This window comes from Sinocyclocheilus rhinocerous, unplaced genomic scaffold (genome assembly GCF_001515625.1).
Source record: "Sinocyclocheilus rhinocerous isolate Xijiao unplaced genomic scaffold, SAMN03320098_v1.1 scaffold1353, whole genome shotgun sequence".
NCBI classification, from domain to species: Eukaryota; Metazoa; Chordata; class Actinopteri; order Cypriniformes; family Cyprinidae; genus Sinocyclocheilus; species Sinocyclocheilus rhinocerous.
The window spans coordinates 198,239-204,673 of NW_015639000.1; the positions used below are offsets into that span (position 1 = coordinate 198,239).

At 38.9% G+C, this 6,435-nt stretch overlaps 1 protein-coding gene across 1 annotated transcript in view; it reads right to left on the minus strand.

The window, feature by feature from the left end:
* LOC107750956 (phospholipid phosphatase-related protein type 1-like) overlaps positions 1-5,500 on the minus strand; it is a 46,904-nt gene extending 41,404 nt beyond the window's left edge. The window contains exon 1 of the mRNA XM_016566535.1: positions 5,292-5,500. The gene's annotated coding sequence lies outside the window, so the exon portion shown is untranslated. The remainder of the gene's footprint in view (positions 1-5,291) is intronic.
* Between the last annotated feature and the right edge of the window lie 935 nt (positions 5,501-6,435).

Below are 6,435 nucleotides of genomic sequence, written 5' to 3' on the forward strand. Positions count from 1 at the left end.
CAGACGATATCGTTCGCTGGTGTGGACGCTAATAACGATATCTTTATTGTTATCTTTATAGTTATCGTCCTTGGTGTGAACGGGCCTTTAGTCTTTTGTCTTAAATTTCAAACCGCTTTTGTTAATAGTTTTCTAAATTCTGCAGGTTAGTTTTTGATTAACTAATTTCATATCCATGCAAATTATTTGTAAAAGAATCAAACTTATAGATAAGGATGTTTAAACATGCGGTCATATTTGCTAAATTCTGTGGCCAAAAAGGTCCGTTGTCTATTGTAAACAGTGTAGTGATGTATGAAGCACAACTTACACAGAAGTTACTTTCAAACCAAGCAGCTTTCTACTGGTCAACTCAAATCTATTGCAAATTTGTGACATAGCATTTGTGAAATGACTGGATTGGTTAAAAAATGATAAATGTGACAGCACAAACTAATCAGCATCGCACCTTGCATAGAAACAAAACACAGACAGACACACAAACAATCTAAACTTAGATCAAATGTGCCATAATACTGTGTGAAATGCTATTTTTTCCATTAAATTGTTTTCAACTTTATTATACAAAGCCTTAGTTTAGATCCATAGAAGAAAGAGTATAAAGAACTAGATTTTTTATTTTTTTGAAGGAGATGTGAGTTGCACTTGCCTGAGCCAAACTCGTTGCAATGATGCTAGGGCATTGTGGGTGTTTGCTAGGGCATTGCTAGGTTGGTGCTTACTGGCCCAAGTCAAAAGAGTCCACCCACAAGTATGATATTCTGGTCTCTATGGCTTGGGGTCCTTCCTTCAGAGTTAATACTAATCAGCATCGCACCTTGCATAGAAATAAAACAGACAGAGACACAAACAATCTAAACTTAGATCAAATGTGCCATAATACTGTGTGAAATGCTATTTTTTCCTTTAAATTGTTTTCAACTTTATTATACAAAGCCTTAGTTTGGATCCATAGAAGAAAATAAAGAATAAAGAACTAGATTTTTAATTTTTTTGAAGGAGATGTGAGTTGCACTTGCCTGAGCCAAACTCGTTGCAATGATGCTAGGGCATTGTGGGTGTTTGCTAGGGCATTGCTAGGTGTATATATCCTGACTCTTCGAAGCTTTATAATGGCAGTGAATGGGGGTCGAGATTTTGAATGGCCATCCATCATAAAAAGTACCACACACGACTCCAGAGGGGTTAATAAAGGTCTTCTGAAGAGAAGCGGTGTGTTTGTGTAAGAAAAATATCCTTGTTTAAAACTTTATTCGTAATCTCTAGCTTCCGCTGACTGTCGTACGCACATTCATGAGAGAGTGGCGTCCAGCGGATGACGCAGGACGTAGGAGTAGCGTAAGCTTCGGTGAGAATATGCTAGTCTCGCGAGAACCAAGTTTTGTTTACAGCAAAGGAAATCCAGTCTCCTCTTGGCATATATCAAAATCCAACATTCTTCTTGACAAATCCTTGTTTTGTTCTTATAATTCGTGACCGGTGTTTTGTTTTGCTCTCTCCTCTACGCTTTCATGTTCATCACTTCTCACCGAAGCTTACGCTACACCAACATCCTATACGTCATCCACTGGAACGCCACTCTCTCGTGAACGCGTGTATGACAGTTAGAGGAAGCTAGAGGTAATGGTTTATAAATATGGATATTTTGCTTTACGTCAAAAGGTCTTTATTAAACCCCCAGAGCTGTGAAGTACTTTTTATGATGGATGGATGCACTTTTTGGGCTTCAAAATCTCATCATTATAAAGCTTGGAAGAGCCAGGACATTCTTTAATAAAACTATGATTGTATTCGTCTGAAAGAAGAAAGTCATATACACCTAAGACTTGATGTTGAGTAAATCATGGGGTAATTTTCAGTTTTGGGTGAACTATCCCTTTAATGCGACAGTATTTCAGTGTTTCAGAGCGCCTTCATTTACTGAAAATCGAACTCTGCAATGCCAAAGTACCAAGCTGCAGATGAACACATACGATAAACTGCCAAAATAAAAACTAGATGGTTTAACGGTTTAAAATGAAGACATGAACACATGACTATTAGTGATTTTAAGTCATTTTAAAGTTCTACTATAAAACACAAATATTAAATAGTCTATTTTATATTTTACAGTACAACAGTATTATTGCTATACAGTTCTTCATTTGTTTAATATATCTATTTAGCAATAATCACAATAAAATATTAATATTTTACAGTCAAACTGAAAAAAAAAACATTTTAAAAAAAGTGGGAATGTGACTTCTGAAAACTGACGAGGTGTTCATTTATGGTTACTAAGAGTGTCTTAAGTTGGTTCTTGTAAAAAGTAAATACCCAAATTCTTATTGTGTCATATATATATATATATATACATACATATATATACACTCCCCAACAAAATCAATACAATGATTCCAGAATGATTAATTCTTTCCAAATATAGCTATTCAAGTAATCTGGTGAAAATTCCTGTATTTTTTTAACATCATAATATACATACTGTATTGCAGAAAAACAATCACGCTACAGTTAGCAACTACACAACATTTGAGCAACAACCAACTAGCTAACGCTAGTGACCACAGAGCAACAACCACGCAGGTCACCCTAATAACACCCACAACTCCCTAGAAAGCTTTGAAAGGGCAAAACCACGGACATTTTCAGCAGAAAACATAAAAACTAGTTTTAACATGTATATGGAACAGCACTTTCACATATATTACCGTCACACTAAATTATGTTTTTTAACTATGTGATGGGTTAAGTATTCATCTAAGCCGTTTTAAATATGTCAGCACAGAAATGAGCAAATGAAGCGCTGTCAAGCAGAGTTCAGTTTAAATGTGTTCTCTGGAACTAACGCATAAATCTAAAGCGTCTCGCGTGGATAATTCTTGCTTCAAACCCTTCAAGAGCCGCGCACTATTTCCTCTTTCCAGGTCACCAGCAATTAACAGTCGGGGAAAATCCATTACTGGCATACGGGAAAGTCAGCAGTGCCCCGCAAAATGTTGTTCTATGGGGAAACCGTGATTTTCCTTTGCATTTCAACTGCTGAGTAATTAAAATCTCGACTGAGGCATTTCCGATTATCTGCCTTAGAGAATTACATTTTTAATTCTTTAATTTTCAGAAGAATGAAAGGGGTCACAGCGGCTCTCAGTATTATTCATCTTTCTGTCTCTCTGGTCAGCATTACAGCCGACTTCACACCTGATGGATATCTGACCAGGCACACTGACCAGCATTTTTCGATTAAATGGTGCTTTTACAACTAAACAATCAACTACTACACTGCCAGGACGTTTTCCAAATGAAAATCGACAAATAAACCCTTGGCAAACATGATGAGCTGTTAAATGTGTGCTCAAACGTTGTACTTGTCTCAGTCTCACAGATTTCCCTACATGATACTGAGGTTAGTATACAGTAAATCATGTGTGGCGGCTCACATTTGCTCAATTTCCAGGTTTTCCACGACTTTGGAAACCCTAAACCGGGCCTCTGACAAATGCAAAAACTCTCTAGCGTTACCTTCTTATTTACATACAAACATACATTTTAGCTATACATTTTGTAGTTGCTCAATGATAGTAGCCATGTTGAACTACAACTGAAATTAAATCCAGCAGCAGGAATCAGTCTTTGATAGTTCAGGCATACTGTGAGATTACCGTCTGTCTATCAGCCATGTGTTCACGTCTCATGAACAGATGTTACTAAATGAGTCTCTCTGTAGGCTTTTCGTTGTCCTAGACAAGCTATGTTCGTCAACATCCTTGTTGGTCCAGGAACAACAGTCCTGTCAACCAATCAGATTTTAGGGTTAGGGCTGGCGACGGAGCTTCAACAACATTATTACCAAGCTGTCATTTTTCTGTGACTTTAGAGAAGCTAATAGAGTTACAGCGGAGTTAGTCTGACAGGAATGACAAAAGATGCTGATGTTGATGCAGGAGCATGTCCTACTTGGCAAAAAATCAGACAGTGATTGACTTGCAGTACTTTTTGCTCCATAAGCATATTTAGTAGTATATGATAGCTAAATCTAGCTAAACAAACAATAATACTAGTAAAATCTTTCCATGGCACAAAAAGTCACTCTAGAATTAAACTATGAAAAGACAAGTAATTTGTTTGAACAACCAACTCAGACTTCATTCAGATGCCCAATTCAAATTCTCTCCACTCGGGAGAGCTCAACTGAACAAAAACACCCATATTTCACCAATCCAATAAACACCAACTTACTAACCACTAATATACTCTCAGAAAAAAAAGGTCACTGTGGCAGTACCCTTGCAAAAGATACCAATATGTAAACTTCAGACACTAAAATGTACATTTAAGCTACCAAAATGCACCCTTTAGGGGTAAATAAAGGCGCAGAGGTGTACCTTTTGAAAAGGTACCACCCTGGTGACAGCTTTTGTACTTTTTTTTCTGAGAGTGTATAATATTAGGCAGCGAGACTGGGTGATTTCAGGTCGAGTGTGACTAAAATCCACACAAAATGCCTGTAATCATTATAAGTGAATTTATTTTCAAGCTTCACACCCTTAATTTGGGCAACCACAGCAACCAGAGACCATGCTTTAAACATGCATTGCAAAGTGTGTCCCAATAACTTGAGGGTTCCCCCATCATGTGACCATGTTTATGTCTAAACAATATACTACAGTCCTGCATTGGTGCAGAAAGATCCCAAATGATCATCACAATTCTGCAGGATACAGTGAATCACTACATTAATCACTGAATCTGATTGAATGCATTTTCCTATGAACTGAACCCAAAGGCTATGTGGACCCATCTGTGTGCCCAGCATTACTGGCGTTACAGATGACATTCGGACAAAATCAGATAAATGTCAAATCATCAAACACGAATCTGCTTCATAAAAAGGCGCGTCGTATAATTTCTTTCGCTTGACGCACGAAATCTTCGAAACTTCCATATTAGTACATTTTACTTCTACATCACTGATGCATCATGCCAAGGGGACAGGTGTCAATCATCACAGAGATGCTCCATTAAGACTAGGATGAGAAGATCACTTGTTTCCAACATGTAGCTTTCACAAGGCGTCCAAACAACCCAAGTTATGCGTGATTTACTATTACCGCATTTTTATATGCAATTATTTATTTTTTTTAGATGTAGCATGCGTGTTAAGAAATGTCCCCGTTTCTTTGCCAACAAATGTAAAATGGACACAAAATATCACCGGACGCACGAGACAATGGCAGGTTGCAAATACCACATGCTTCATCATTTCACCCCTCCGACCTCCTCTAACAACTTACCGTGCGATGGATGTATATTATTCCCGAATTAATCCATCAGTGTTCACTGGGCATGGATTCGAAAAACCGGTATTCCATTATCTGCGTTTTCTGCAGCGTTTCTGCGTAGCTGGGTTTGGTGTTTGATTGGAGATCGGTGATTAGAGGCGATCGTGAATGCTCAAGGAGTTCACACACATACACGTACACACACACTCACACTCACACATACACATACACACACACAGACGCTGGGAAGAGTGGGAGGCGGGGCCGGGAACCCGAATGTACCCGTCCTACTATGGTGAAGCAGTCGCTCATGAATATTTATGACGCACGCGACGCTGGTCCAGGAGGGTTATCAGCGTGATGTGATTAATACTCAGGAGCCGAGCCTTCGCGGTAGTAGAACAGGGAAATTCGGGGTGGGAATACGTGCACACGCGGTGGGAATTCGATTCATTTTATCGAATCGATTCGTTCGGACGGGTTCAGTGAACTGGTTCAAAAATCGATTCTGAGTCATTTCTGAAAAGTGTTAAAGGGGTCATATGATGCGATTTCATTTTTTCCTTTCTCTTTAGAGTGTTACAAGCTCTTGGTGCATAAAGAAGATCTGTAAAGTTGCAAAGACTAAAGTCTCAAATCCAAAGAGACGGGAACCCGAATATACCCGTCCTACTATGGTGAAGCAGTCGCTCATGAATATTTATGACGCACGCGACGCTGGTCCAGGAGGGTTATCAGCGTGATGTGATTAATACTCAGGAGCCGAGCCTTCGCGGTAGTAGAACAGGGAAATTCGGGGTGGGAATACGTGCACACGCGGTGGGAATTCGATTCATTTTATCGAATCGATTCGTTCGGACGGGTTCAGTGAACTGGTTCAAAAATCGATTCTGAGTCATTTCTGAAAAGTGTTAAGTTGCGGTCACGTTTAGCTTTCCGCGAATTTTCACGGGTGAAATCCAACAATTTCAATATGGGTCCACAAGATTTGGAAATATGTGTGAGGGTTTTCAAAATGCAGATTTCGCAACAGGTTCAAGCTGACCAACAGAAAACTGCTTGGTTTGAAAGTGACTTCTGTGTAAAACGTGCTTACTAGTGACTTATAACACTGCACCATTACACGATGCACTTCATGCAGCGCCAATTTTTTTTT